At 49.2% G+C, this 13810-nt stretch overlaps 1 long non-coding RNA gene across 1 annotated transcript; it reads left to right on the forward strand.

The window, feature by feature from the left end:
* Nucleotides 1-1070: 1070 nt before the first annotated feature.
* On the forward strand, nt 1071-9697 carry LOC135312504 (uncharacterized). Its single transcript, XR_010372068.1, has 2 exons — nt 1071-1761; nt 6058-9697. It is a non-coding gene; the product is annotated as an uncharacterized LOC135312504 (long non-coding RNA).
* Nucleotides 9698-13810: the final 4113 nt, after the last annotated feature.

Genomic DNA, 13810 nt, shown 5'->3' on the forward strand with positions numbered 1-13810 from the left:
TGTGGAGGTGAGTACAGGGAAGAGAGAAGCAGGGAAACTCTCTTCTCTCTTTCTAACTTCTATCTGCCATTTAAATGGTTAATGCAGTGATTTCCCCACTCCCCCCCCACCCCAGGTTTTCTTTTTCTTTTTTTTTGGTGCTGAAAAGTTTTCTCAAGTGTCTGTAGACACTTTACATTTAAACTCAATGCTAGGCTTTCCCTGCTCGTCTTCCATTGACCGCTTAGAAGTGGTCAACAAGGCTGAGACTGCAGTTCTTGGACTGAAAGGCTTCCTGCCCTGTGCGGTAGGCAGGCAGCACCCTTTTCAGGCACAGAGGCTGAGCTAGGCATGGAAACACACTCGCATCTTACTATTTAGTGCAATTACACAAGGGAATAAATTAGGGAATTCATCTGAAGCTTCACCTTATTTAGGAAAACTCTTATCGCTGTGAACGTGAGAAAAAGCTATTCTCTTTTTCTTTACACCAGCAATAGGGTTGCCTGAATAAGGATTTCCAGATTTAGCCCCACCAATAGCTTGAACTGGATTGCCTCGCACTCCCTTTTTTTTCCTCATAGGACAGAAACCCTTTGGAGATATTCTTATATGTTAATAAACATCCTCATCTTCAGCCTTCCCGCATTCCTCCCACACTTCCAAATTTTGCAAAGTATTGTCTTGTGTGACCATGACCCGCAGGCGCTGGTGTGCCGGTCCCCCCCCTTGTTCCTTGTTCCTCCTTGCGCCTGCCTGCGCTTGTGGGAATGTGAACTTTGCAAAGTGATGGCAAATGCCACCTCACTTGGCCAGGGATGTTTTTACGTTGCAAGTAAAGGAAGAGCGGATAGGAAACCTTCTTCTCCCACTTCTTGTTTGGGAACTCAGATCTGACATTTAAGTTTTGCATGCGAAGTTGGGCCCCTTCGCTTGGCAGAAACACAGGAGCAGCCGAAGGAGGAATGAGCTGCCCCGCTCCCAGAGCATCATTTAATGCAGAAAGAGTCTCTTGCCTTTGAGAGGGGCAGTCCCGAGAGCAGGGCTGCCGGGCTGCTGGCTGGGGATGCATTGCACTGAGTGGAGGGGGATTCCTCAAAATCAAGCCAAAAAGTTGAAGGGAGGGGAGCCGGTATTTGTGGATAAACTGGGGATGCTGCAAGCTGAGTGGGTGGCCTCTTCTCTATCACATCTCCTGATTCCCCAAGCTTCTCTCTCTGTGCTCATGGAGGAGCTTGGCTGCTCAGCTTGCTTCAACACTGGAGCACACTTACCCCATCACCCACCTGCAGGACTGCCTTAGTTGCAGGGGCTGCTCAGGATGAGGTTTAGCACTTTAATGTATGAACTGGAGCACATCTGTAAACATCAGCTCCTTTAGTCTTGTGGTCATTTGAGACATTTGGCCAAAAACATCTATTCTTGGCTGCTTTTTGGCTTTTCTGGTGGGAAGGATTTGGGATTTTCTTCTATCTAGCCAGATGCGGGCAGCTGTGGGATGAGCCAAACTGCCCTAGGCTGTCTCCATCTCCCCCAGCACTTGCATTCAGTGGTGCTGCTGAGCTGCCAGCATTAGTGGTGGGTTTGAAAGGTGGACATTTGTCCTTCTGCATTGGACAGAGAGCACCAGGCTGGCTTTAGGCAGGCAGTGAGAAGTCAAAGGCCACAGGGACTGTCCCATGCAGCAGCATCCCAGGACTGGCCAGCGCTGGACCAGAAATAGTTACACAAGGCAGAAAGGAAAGGAAAGCAAGTTCACACTGCACTCAAGGAGAGGAGCAGGTAGGACAATGTTTGGAGTGGTTGTACAACTCCGGGGCTTCCTGTTTTCCAGTGGGCAGGAGCTGTGATTGTCACTTCTTATTCAGCTCCTCATCCTGGGAGGAAGACGGTATCGGGCTGTACGGGGGCAGCAGGATGTTTATGTGGTAGGCTGAGTCAAGGTGCTGCTTTTAATACTCCCCAGAACAGAGTCATTGGGGAAAACGTACATTTTAGATTTATTTTTTTTTTAAGAATGCTCATAAACATCCAAAGTGCTTTGCAATTGCCATGCAGGCTGCATGGCTTACTGCCAGCGCTGCGTGACTTTTTCTAAGGCTATTACATGAGGATTTTACAAGGTGCCATGAATTATTGGTAATTTAGTGAGGATTTATGTAATTAGTGATGCTATATTGAGATGCTTTGTTTAGTTACTACATCATCATCAACTGTAGTGCTGAGAGGCTAAGGCAGCTGTGTAACCTCTGCCACATACCTGCCCGGAGGACCCCTCTCTCCCTGCTTTATTAGGGATAAGTGCATTTTTCTGGGAGAGGGGGACTGGGGGGCTCAATGGGCCTGAACTTCATAAAAACTGAGGGGATTACAGCCATTATCTCTCTGTGGTAGTAGATGGGAATCCCATGGAAAAAAAATAGTGTGTGTTTGGATCTACGCGTGCAGAGGAAGGATGCTCATGGGACTGGCGGCCATCATCTCCATCCCAGCAGCTCCTCATGGAGCTCCACAGTGCTGCCTGAACAGCACAAGACCTTTTACCACTGAGCAATTCTCTAGCCAGATCCAAGTCTTGCTTTGCCTCCCGAGTACCTCCCAGTTCATCCTGGCCTTCCTTTTTCTTCCTCTGACTGTTATAACGCAGTAGCACTGCAAGGGCGGGGGAGTAACCCGAAGTGCTCACAGACAAACCAGGCAGCTCCTATGCGTGTGTAGTAATTTGGAAAATCTAGTTCTTCACCTTTTCTTTCTCGTTCATTTTCAATATGAAGCAAGTCTTGTCCTAGCTGTTACGTTCCTTAACATGTGCTTTAGGGTGCAACTCCCAGCTGCTCTTTATGTTTTAGGGCCCTGACTGCAAGCCAATAGTGTAGTGGATGCTTATTTGTTCCATCCAGGTGCTTCTCCTCTTTGGACCACTATTCCCTTTGGGACCAGAGTAAGAACAGGATCCACAAAACACCCTTGGGAGCCACTTCTCACCCCACCAGTGTAGGGGCAAATCATGTGCTTGACCCCCAGCTTCATGGAGATTGCCCTTTTTTTGTTTTTCCCCTCTTGAGTGGCCGCAGCAGCACTGCTGGGGGCTGCATGGAGGAGATCTGGGTCTGAAATATCTCAGGACCTCCTGGACAAGAAGTGGTGGTGGTGAAAAATATTGGCATAATGGGAACGAAATCTTGGATGTAAAACATCCCTCACCAGAGCCACACTTTGATCTCCCTTCCGTGGTCCCTGGAGGGAAGGGGAGGTGTGGGCTGGGGGGAGATGGACAAACCAAGATGGGATCTCACAGGATTTGGGCTTATGTCTCCCATGTGTCCTCTTTTCCTGAGCCTCCGCTCCCTCACTGTGAAATGGGGTCCCCTTCCCCAGGCTTCATACCCTGCGCTTGCCCCATTTTTGGGGGGGAAGCATTTTTGCTTTAAGGTTAGGGTGGTGTTTTCCCCTTTTTGCCCTTTTTTTTTTTTTTTTTTTGGTGCCGCTGCCTGGATGGGCAAGGAAGGCTCTCGCACGCATCTGTTGCTGGACATGGGGGGATGGTTTCTCAGGCAGCTTTTGGCTGAGGGACTGGCTTTTGCTGATGCTCCCCAAAAACCGAATTTGTTCAAGGGTGCACCCAGATATCTGCCCACCGCTCCTGGCCTCTCCTGAGAAAGTGCTGCCATGTTACGCCGCTGGCTATCGCACTTTTGGTTGCTGCTTGATTCCATTATTCCTGTAGCAACTCTTCTGAGATCTCTGACTTTTTCTGTGTGACTTTCGGAGGAGACGGCAGCATGGCTTGCTTGGGCTGCCTCCACACCTGGCTTTGCGGGATGTTATTTCTGATGAGCGACGTTTTCGGGAACTCTGGAGTCTCTGGTCCTGGCTGTTTGACTGTACCAGAAGTGGCAGGGGGAAAAGGGTTTAAGGTCTGTTTGTTTTACTTTTTTGTCCAGACAATAAGCCAGCAAATACTCCCAGGTTGTTTATATTTGGATAAGGCTGCTCCATGTCCTGTGAAAGGAAAATGACACATCTATTTCTCCTGGGGAGAGATGGTGTGGGACAAATGGACCCAGCTGCAGGCAGGCATGGCTGCCAGAAGCCTCTTGATGCCACTGGTGTGATGCATGGGGTGGCCTGGGTGCTTTGGGCCAGCCAAGCTGGGCACAGCATGGGCACAAATGCCTGGTTTGTTCCCCATTGGTGGCATTAGGGTTGGGGGCAAATGCACAGGAAGGGCAGAACTTGGCCACCAGTGCCAGCCCCACACTGCCACCTCATCTCCCATCATCTCCTGTGGGAGCGGGACTGTGGACACTGGGACATGGCCTCATCAGTCTTCCCATCCAACAAGTTGCTTTTTGGAGTCTGTGGGATATGAACCGCAAACCAAAATTCTGCTTTTGTGCGGTTTTTTTCCAAAATCATGCACCTCTTAGCGTGACGCCGGGCAGGGAGAGGGCAGGAGGCATCATGGTGTGGTTCGGCTGCAGGGCTTTGGGCTGGCTCTGCTTGGCTCCCACCATCCCCTCTCTGGCCACCGGGCACCTGACCCCACCCAGGGACACCCAGCTCATCATTCCTGCATGCCCCGATCCCTCACGGGCCCTGAGCCTCATGCCTTCCCGCAGCTAATGGCATTTAGCTGCTGCAAACAGGACTGGCAGCAAAGCCAGTCAATGCCCTGCCCCGTCCAGCTGGCTGACAGAGCCCCTTGCCTCGACATGAGCCTTGTCTGAGCACGAGCAACTGCAGGATTCATTTAGGGGTACACCACATACAGCATCCCGGCTCAGTGACACCCACCCAGGGCCGGGTCTTGTGGATTTGGGACCCTCTCATCCCCTGTCTGGCCGCACAGAGCTGAGGGATGCTGTGTCCTCTTCTCCTCTATGCTGACAGACTCCTGCAAACCAAACGTCTACCTAAGACGTTTTGGCAGGAGCTGGGCAGTCCTTCATGGCTAGGGACAACCAGGAAGGTTATAAAAGCATCCTCAAAATGGTGGGGAGTGTCGTGTGTATTTATTTTTTAAATTACTCACTTGCTGAGAGCACTAGCTTCATGCCTGAAAGGGAAAGGTCAGGAAGGGAAAAAAATGCAAGACCCTGAGGCCCTGCAGCACCACCAGAGCTGAGACACGTCAGGGGAGAGGAATTTTCTTGGCTGGGTAGATCAAGGGCCTGTGTTACCACCATGGAGCCTCAGCAGCTCCCAGGGCAGCTCTGCCAGCTTTACTCTAGGGCAGTCAGTTTGAGAAAGCGCAAGGAACTCATAGCTCCAATGCAGTCTGTAGCTTCAGTTCAGTCCAACATCCTTGATGTCAACATTGGTCAGAAATTGTTCTGTTTTTTTTTATTTCCTCGGGGTTATTTTTATCTAAAAGTGAAGAAAAGAGAAACCTACTTCTCTTCCTATTGTTTTTTTTCCCAGCATTCTTGGATTTGGGAAGGAGGAAGAGGGGAAATAACTCTCCTCCCTCATTCAAAGTTGGCAAATGCAGCCAAAAATTGCGGCGGCCTCCTCCTTTTATTGTACCTTTATTAGTAAACCTCGCCTAACTGTCTGTAAATTGGGCATTTCTGTGGATATTTTCATTCTGTGAAAAAAAAAACAAACCACCTCTCCTCTCTGAGGAGCCTAAATGGCAGGTATGGGTTGAGGGGACTGTTCTCCACGAGTTCAGGGCTTTGATGGACCTATCTGGGGGTATTTGGGGAGATGGGAATGTAAGAGCCATGCACTTCTATCACTCCTCTTTATCCACGTCTTCACCTGTACATCTCAGTTGACAAGAGTTACCTCACTGCAAAATCTTCCATAACCCTACTACCTACCACCCTCCTAGCCACCTCCACCGCTCCATGAAGGACATCGCTTTTGGTGACTAGCCTTGCTATTCATAATGGCACATGGCCTCCTCCTTAGTGGTACCCTCTCCGTTTTGGGGTGCAGCAATTGCAGTGTGGCATTGTAATGTGTTAAACTACATTGACTTAAATTTTTTTTTTTTTCCTCCCTTCAAATGGTTGTTCTCAAATAGTTGTGACAATGTTATTCAGCAGGATTGCATTTGTCTCCCTGCAGGTGCTGAGGCGCATTTGATTTCAATCTCTCCAAACAGACTGGAAACAGGGGAAGCAGCTACTTGTCTCCTGCAGCACCAAGTTTCCACAGAACAAAAACACCATGTTACAGATGAAAGGGCCTGGAAACACTGGAAAAAAAAAACAAACCACTTGAGAAGAAAAATTACACCAAAGAGCAAATCGTCCCAGAATTAAAGAAGCAGCAGACCCTGGTATCAAGGCATTTTTGGTCTGAAAAAGCCCAGAGGATTTCTGCTATGCTTCCTAGTGAAGGGCATAAAATGCAGCAGCTGTTAAAAGTCACGCTCTGGTGCTCCACCTACCCAATGTGCTGAATTCAAAAGAAGGTGACGAAACTCTTAACAGGGCAAGAAAGGCATAAAATGGAGGATCAGAAACCTGTGCCCGAAGAAAAGGTTCGGGAGGGGCAAATGGCTCTTTCACCTCAGCAGCCGCCTGACTCTACAAGCCTTCGTCTTCCCCTACACCTATTTCCACTGAATGCAATTCATGGGAACAAATCACATTTTGGGAGCTCTTTGGAAGCAGAGATTTCAGATGTGCCATTGCTAACTCTTAGGTAAGACCTTGCTTCACGTTTTTACCTCTGGGAGCTCATGACCCCATCCAGTCACTGAACCCTGGTTGAGCATCCTCAGCTGATTCTCCTCGTGAAGATGAAGGAGGCAAAAAAGATGGGTGATGGAGAGGCAGCACCAGGTTCTCTCCCATGCAAGCCCTACACCCTGCACAGACCTTGGGAAAGGCACCTGCAAGCAGGCACCTATAGCTCACTTTGGCCCCTGAGGGAGGGCAAGCCAGCAGTGGAGGGGTGGGAAGATGCTGTAGAACCTGTGCTAAAACAGAGCTTTCAACAGCTCCTGAGCGGTGGGAACTGGCATCATTGCTGGGATTGATGTGGGAGTGCTGCCCCAGCCCTGGCCCTTGGGGTTTAACTGGAGCAGAGCACTGAAGTGCCCCGAGGACCTGGCTCTCGGGTCCTCCAGAGGCTTTTTTAGATCCTTGGCTGGTGGTTTGGTGTTGCTCCAGCACATACCTCACTCCCTTACTCCTTCCCCTGCAGTCCCTTTCCAGAAGACCATGCTGCTGTCCTAGGAGAGCTGCCAGTGCCAGCTGCCTCTATAAATACTCCTGCTATAAATTTAGAGAGCTCAGTCCCTGGCAGGCACAGCCCTGCCTCCATCACCACGTTGTAGGGTGTCGGGCTGGAAACTCGCAGGCTGTGAGCACTGTCACAAGAGAAACAGCTATTAATGTCCTATTAGAAGACTTACATTTTGATTTTCAATGGATTAATGAAAGCAATGCAATGGTGGTTCTCTGGTACTGCAACCTTCCTGTTGCCTTGGTCTTATTTAAGCCAAATATGTTAATTTTTGTACCAGGATAAAGTGTTGTGTTTTTTTAAAGCAAACTAAGACACGTAAGCATGCAAAAGCGCTGCAGTCTCTGCTGCAATAAGCCTGGGAGCGGGGGTTAGATGTCAGTGTCTTGGGGTCAGACCTGCAGGTCTTTGTCTCGCCATTTCACAGAATAGTCAGCATGAAGCTTCCCGCGGTTGCAGGATACATCCTTCCATTTCAAAGGCTCCAGCTTCCCCAGCAGCAGCGGGCTGAAGGCAGCTCTCACCCCCTGTCCCCCTTTGCTCTCCCCAGTCTGGGGAATAGCAGCAGCGGTATTTCTCAGGTTGATCTAAAGGGATGTTGTTTATGCTGTCTTTCCCCAGATTGACTTTCTGAACCTTTTCACGTTCGGGCTGATACCCCAGGAATGGCCCTGTGGGATTCAAACCGATGCAAGGAGGAGGAAAGCCTTGCCTGGCTACATGTTTCCAACAGCCCCCTTGTGATGTTAAAGACCATCTCAGGGATGGGCTGCAGTGGGAGCTGCTTTCAGTCCTGAGTGCCACATCATCTACAACCACACTTCCAGTGAGAGAATCAAGATTTATTCTTACAAAGAACGAAATATGCACTTTTCCTCTTTTTGGGGAAAGCTCTCACTCCCTTCTACTCGCTTGCCAGGAGGAACGGCTTGCTGGAAGTTGAGGGAAACTTCTGCTTGAGACCCAGGAAATGCATGAATTCCTCTTCACGTTTCTCTTGGTGCACCTCCTTTTAGCACGCAAGAATTTCTTTCCCAGTCACAGAGAAAAGCAAGCAAGAGAAGGAGCCGGTGGGCAGCAGAGCCCCTGCCAGCGTTTTATTTCCATAAGCGATCTAGTGACCTTGGTGGCTTTGAAATAAGGTTTTGGTGGGTGAGTACCTGGCCAGTGCAGACACAGCTAAGAGGACTGATGCTTTTGCATTACAAGAGACTGAGAAAATCATTGGCATTCAGGCTTGAAACAGCCTGTCCTGGAATTGCAGTACTCCTGTTTCCTGCAGAGGTGGGGAGCAGCCCCCCTTCCCCCCAAGGCAGTCCCATATGTACTGCTCCTCCCTGTGGCTCCGGGAGCTGTGTTGGGGAGTGTGGGCGCCATGTCACGGGGGAGTGGGAAGGGTGGGAGGAATGACTGTTCTCCTGTGCTTATATTTATCTCCTGGTCGATGACCAAGCTCAAAAGGCAGGATACGCCTCCCTGGAGCCTGTAAAACTCACAAACATCTACCTGGGAAGGATGCAAACCCGAACCCCGCTACTAAAAATATTCAGGCAAACAGAGACTTTCCAAAACAGAGTTCCAGAAATGCTAAATTTGGTGGTGACTCGTTGAGGGAGGGGGGCACAACTGCTTTATTTTTTTTTCCCCTAAGGCAAACAGGAACAATGTAAATCCCAAACGCCATTCGTCCTACCCCCTCGGCTGGGCTGCCGTTCTTTGAAGTGCCCATCAATAACCCCATAGGCACCGGCTTCCCAAGAAGGCGGACCTGCCGCAAAAACAGGAATCCCTTATCGGCCGGCAGGAAATCCTATTTTTACACGAAGTTCAGATTAAAAATAAAAGGGAAAGATACGCGCCGGGGGTGCGGGCTAAAATTAAACCTTGAGCTTCTCCCCTGATGGCTGGCTCCTGCTGCTCGCCTGATTGAGAAACTGATGGTGAACGCCAAGAAGGAGCCTGCTGGCACTGCCTGCTCTCAGTGGGGTTTGCTCTGCAAAAGTGCGTTTCTCCTCACAGCGAGCTTTGTGAGTGTGCCTTAAATAAACCACCCTGGACCACTGCTGTGGCCAAGCTGTGTGTCCCGGGCAAGTGGGAAGAGGCTCTTTCACAGCTTCTTCATGCAGCTCCTTGATGTGTTTCTGAGCCAAAGGTTTGGTTTCTGGCTGGCCCGTGAGCTGCCCTGTCCTATGCCCAACCCAAGCCTTTCTCTGACCAAGCATCTCTGCCTCCAAGTGTTTGACATGATGTATTTGTGCAACTTGAGAGTCTGCCTTGCCCAAGTGACTCCCTTGTCACCAGCAAAGGATGGCCCAGCACATCTGGTCTGGATTTTGAGCACCACCTTACAAAGTTTGCTGGATTCATAAGTAATGAAAGAAGCTCTGGGCCACAATCCCCAGATCTCTTCCTTTCTTGCAGTCCAGCACTGAAAAGCGACTGCCAGAACAGCACTGTGGTTGTGTATTTTCATTACCACTGTGATTTGTACAATAAATGCAACCCGTTTGCAGCCATGCTTTTGTTCTTTGGCATCTTAGGGCTCTGCCAGCTGAATCCACGCTTGGGGCTTTCCTCTGAGCTGCATCAGCTTTACCAGCTCTGTGGGCAGGGTGGCACTGCAGCAAGTCCTGCAGGGGCTGTCCATCATGAAGGTGGCCCTGATGGCACCTTGCCAGCAGGTCTGTCAGGCAGCTCATTTCAGGCTTACCTGTATCGGACCTTGGACAAAAAGGCTTTTTGCTTGCCTTGCAAAAAGCAATTAAAATGTATCCAGAAAAGTCACCTAGTAAAACAAATGCATGGGGTGCACATCTCCTGACTGACCGCACTAACATTTTTTTTATGTGCATATGTATAGGCACAATCTGTGTCCTGCCTGAGAGAAGTCCCTTTTAAGTGTAAATGGTAAGCAAGAGGGCTTTTGAGCTCAGGTGGGGAACTTCTTGCACGAGGACAGGATTTTCAGCTGGGTGAGAGAGGGCTATAACCAGCTGCTGGGGGGTTGAGGAGGGATGGCCACAGCTTGCTTTATTGGTGCACAGCCAGGGATGGGTGTTCTACGGCTCCGAGGACAAGCAGCACAGGAGCGCAGCCTGTTAATGTTGACACAGCCTAGGAAAGCAGCGAGTCTCCAAAAGGTGGCAAGAGGAATGCAAATAGCAGTTGGAGATTATGATCCACATGGGCGAGTTGAATGTTTTGAAGCTCAACAGGAGCAACAGAGCAAATGTGCTGAGCCTAGGGGCAGGTCAGCCCTTGCTTGCCCTGGGGGTACCACCACCACCTCTGCCTAGGCTGACTCTACACAAACTTTACTCAGTTGAGTTGCTTATTCTGAAAGGGGATAAAAGAAAAATGTGGGATGACCTTTTTCTGCAGCAAAGCTATGCTCTGAGCCTTTGACTGCAAAACATACTGTGAAATGTTCACTTGTAAGAAGTGCTTGAGGGCACTTGCAGCTTTCCTCAGGAGAGAGAAGCCCAGAAAAATTGAGTGGCACAGCCTGAGGTAGCCAGACCCCTATGAATACTCAGCAGAGGTCTAGCTTGCCAGGTGAACAGGTGTTTGAGAGCAGAATTTCTTTCACCTGAGCTGGTCTCCTCCAAACTAATGCAATTATAGGCAGGTTTAAAATGTTGGGGAGAGAATAGTGCTGGTATGCTGCTGCCTTTGTTATTGAGAGTTGTGCAATTGGAGCTGCCTTTAGAGAAGAGGTAGGGAAGGGGAGGGAGGATGAATGAATGATGAGAAGCATTTGGTGCTGGTTTTTGTACACCCTTGAATGCCTAGGGCTGGAGGGAGCTGCTGGGGTTGTTGCTTTGGTCATACTGTTGTTTTAGAGGGTGGCTTTTGGATTTTGGGAGAGTGTGAGGTTGCAGTATGTGTCTCTGCTCTTGTTTGTGGCTGGCCTTGTTAGCTGCACGTATTGAAATTTGACATTGTAGCATTGTTTGCTTTGCCTATTTTTTTTGTGTACAGAAGCCGGTATGTCATGGTATGACAGCGGCCAGAAGGGCCCCTGTCAGCCTTGATAGGTAATATGGGCAAGAAATTAAACCCTGTGTGTGAATGACTGCACATGCAGTGACAAACGAACGTCTGAAAACCCACAAAAATGCAAGTCTGTGATCTCCCCTATGAAGTGTAAGTACTTCTCTATTCTGTCGTTTACTGTAATGTGAAGTGGTGAAATCTGGCTTAAAGGAGAAGTGATGTGAAATGGTGCCTAGTCTGATTTGGAAAAAGCACTGAGCAGAGGGCTGGTCTTCCTCCATGGGGTGCAATCTGTTTTGAACTCCACCCTTTGAAACTATCTTGCTTATCCATAAAAGGCTTTGCTTTGCAAAGCATCACTGCTGTTTTGCCCCCTTAAAATCACAGGCACAGCTGTCCTGGCTGCTCCTGTGCTGGAGAAGCTGGGGGGCTCTACCCCTGCCTTCTCCCTTCCCAGACACTGGGACTATGTACCAGAAGGCAGACGGAGTGTTTAAAGTTATTTTTATTTAATTTTCTGGATTGGACTGAATTTCTAGCTGGTTGTTCCTCTTTTAATGAGAAGTGAATTTAGGGGTTTAAATAATCCAGGAATGCAGCACAGACTGGGATCCACCTGGCTGGAGAGCAGCTCTGTGGAAAGGGACCTGGGGGTCCTGGTGGACAGGAAACTCATATGAGTGAACAGTGTGCTGCTGCGGCCAAGAAGGCCAACAGGATGCTGGGTTGCATCAAAAAGGGGCATCACCAGCAGAGATAAAGAATTCATTATCCCGCTCTGCTCAGCGCTGGTCAGGCCACACCTGGAGTACTGTGTACAGTTCTGGTCCCCGCTCTATAAAAAGGATGTGGACAGGCTGGAAGGGGTCCAGAGAAGGGCCACCAAGATGATCAGAGGACTAGGAAGCCTGCCATATGAGGACAGGCTGGGAGAGCTGGGTTTGTTCAGTCTTGTGAAAAGGAGGCTCAGAGGGGATCTCATCACCATGTACCAGTACTTAAGGGGTAGTTACAAAGAAGATGGAGACTCCCTTTTTACAAGGAGTCCCATGGAGAGGACAAGGGGGAATGGACACAAGTTGCTCTTGGGGACATTCCGATTGGACACCAGAGGGAAATTTTTCACAGTGAGGACAGTCAACCATTGGAATAATCTCCCCAGGGCAGTGGTTGACTCGGCCACGTTAGATACCTTCAAGAGTCGTCTGGACAGGGTGCTGGGCCATCTTGTCTAGACTGCGTTCTTCCTAGAAATGTTGGACTAGATGATCCCTGAGGTCCCTTCCAACCCGTGATTCTGTGAAAAGTTAAAATCCTGTGTGGGAATCTGGTGCTCCTAGGGGATATCTTGTATCCATATTTGATGTTGAATCAAGTGCGTGTAGCAATTTTTCTCTTTACTCTGAAGAGAGGCTTGTGGGGCCAGAGAAATCAGAGGTGCATCTGAACAGGCTGGGACTGTGGGGTGAATCGTCCACCAAAAGTCCTTTGGGCAGAGTAGCACTTACAGGGAAGGGGCAACTGAGAGGTATTCCTTTCTCTGATACACCCTGTTTAGCCTGGGTATAGGACCTATGGTCTGACCCCGATAATCAGGGACAGGGAATCCAGGAGGTACGCTGAGGTGATGGAAAGGAGAGGGCTTCCCATGGAGGCCATTAGGATCTCTGGGCTGCTGCGAACATGGGGCAGTCAAGGCAGGAGTGCTCACTGGTGGCTTTGGGGATCTCAGATGAAAACCTGTGTCTGAGATGTCCCATGTGAATATAAGGCAGGTCGGCAGTAAGCAGAAATAGCTGCCCATCTGGTGGCTGTCCTCAAGCGTGCATACACACCCAGATATAACGGAGGTCATGCTACCCCCAATAAGATAGGTAAATGCAGAACTCATCCTCGTGTCCCTGGAGATTTCAGCTTTTTTTGCGTGTGCTAGAAACCGTGAGTGTTGCTGGAGTGCAAAATGCAGAACTTGAGAGTAGAGGCTGCAGGGTAGGACCAGAGGTGTGTGCTGAAGCTGATCTACTATCCCTAAGTGGTGATAGACTTGACATGCTCCTCTCACCTGCTGCCTCAGCTGATGTGCTCGGGTTTCTTGGACCTGGTCCCCATTTCACATTCAGCAAAACAGAATGTATTTTGCAACACAACATGGTTGGGGGAGGAGAGGGGGGAGGAATATGTATTGGTCCTTCCTTGAGAAAGTCAATTTTTATCAGAGGAAAAAAAACCCAACCCAAAACTCAAAACAGGAAACTCTTATCAGCTTGCCAGGAAGCTCTATTGCTTTGTGGAAGTGTTACCCTACGGTCATTGCTACTTTCCATAGCTGTTTGTAAGTAATTTATGGCTTTAAGATGGGCGTCAAATCTTCCATGCAAGCAGGGGAGAGGCCCTAAACCTGGAAGGGGTAGTGGTAGGAGTGGAGGGTGGAGGGGAAATACCAAGGAACAGGATTTGTATATCTTACTACATATATTTACAATGATAAGATTTTCATTGTCTTCTATGGTAAATTATGATCCTGTTTTTGTTCTGTATTTGGATCAGGAAACAACAAACCTATGTCTCAAAAAATGCACAAACTTTAGTCTTCAGTGACTGTTATTCAGCAGAAGTAATCGAGGGACTC

The sequence above is a fragment of the Phalacrocorax carbo genome, chromosome 3, assembly GCF_963921805.1.
Source record: "Phalacrocorax carbo chromosome 3, bPhaCar2.1, whole genome shotgun sequence".
Lineage (NCBI taxonomy): Eukaryota > Metazoa > Chordata > Aves > Suliformes > Phalacrocoracidae > Phalacrocorax > Phalacrocorax carbo.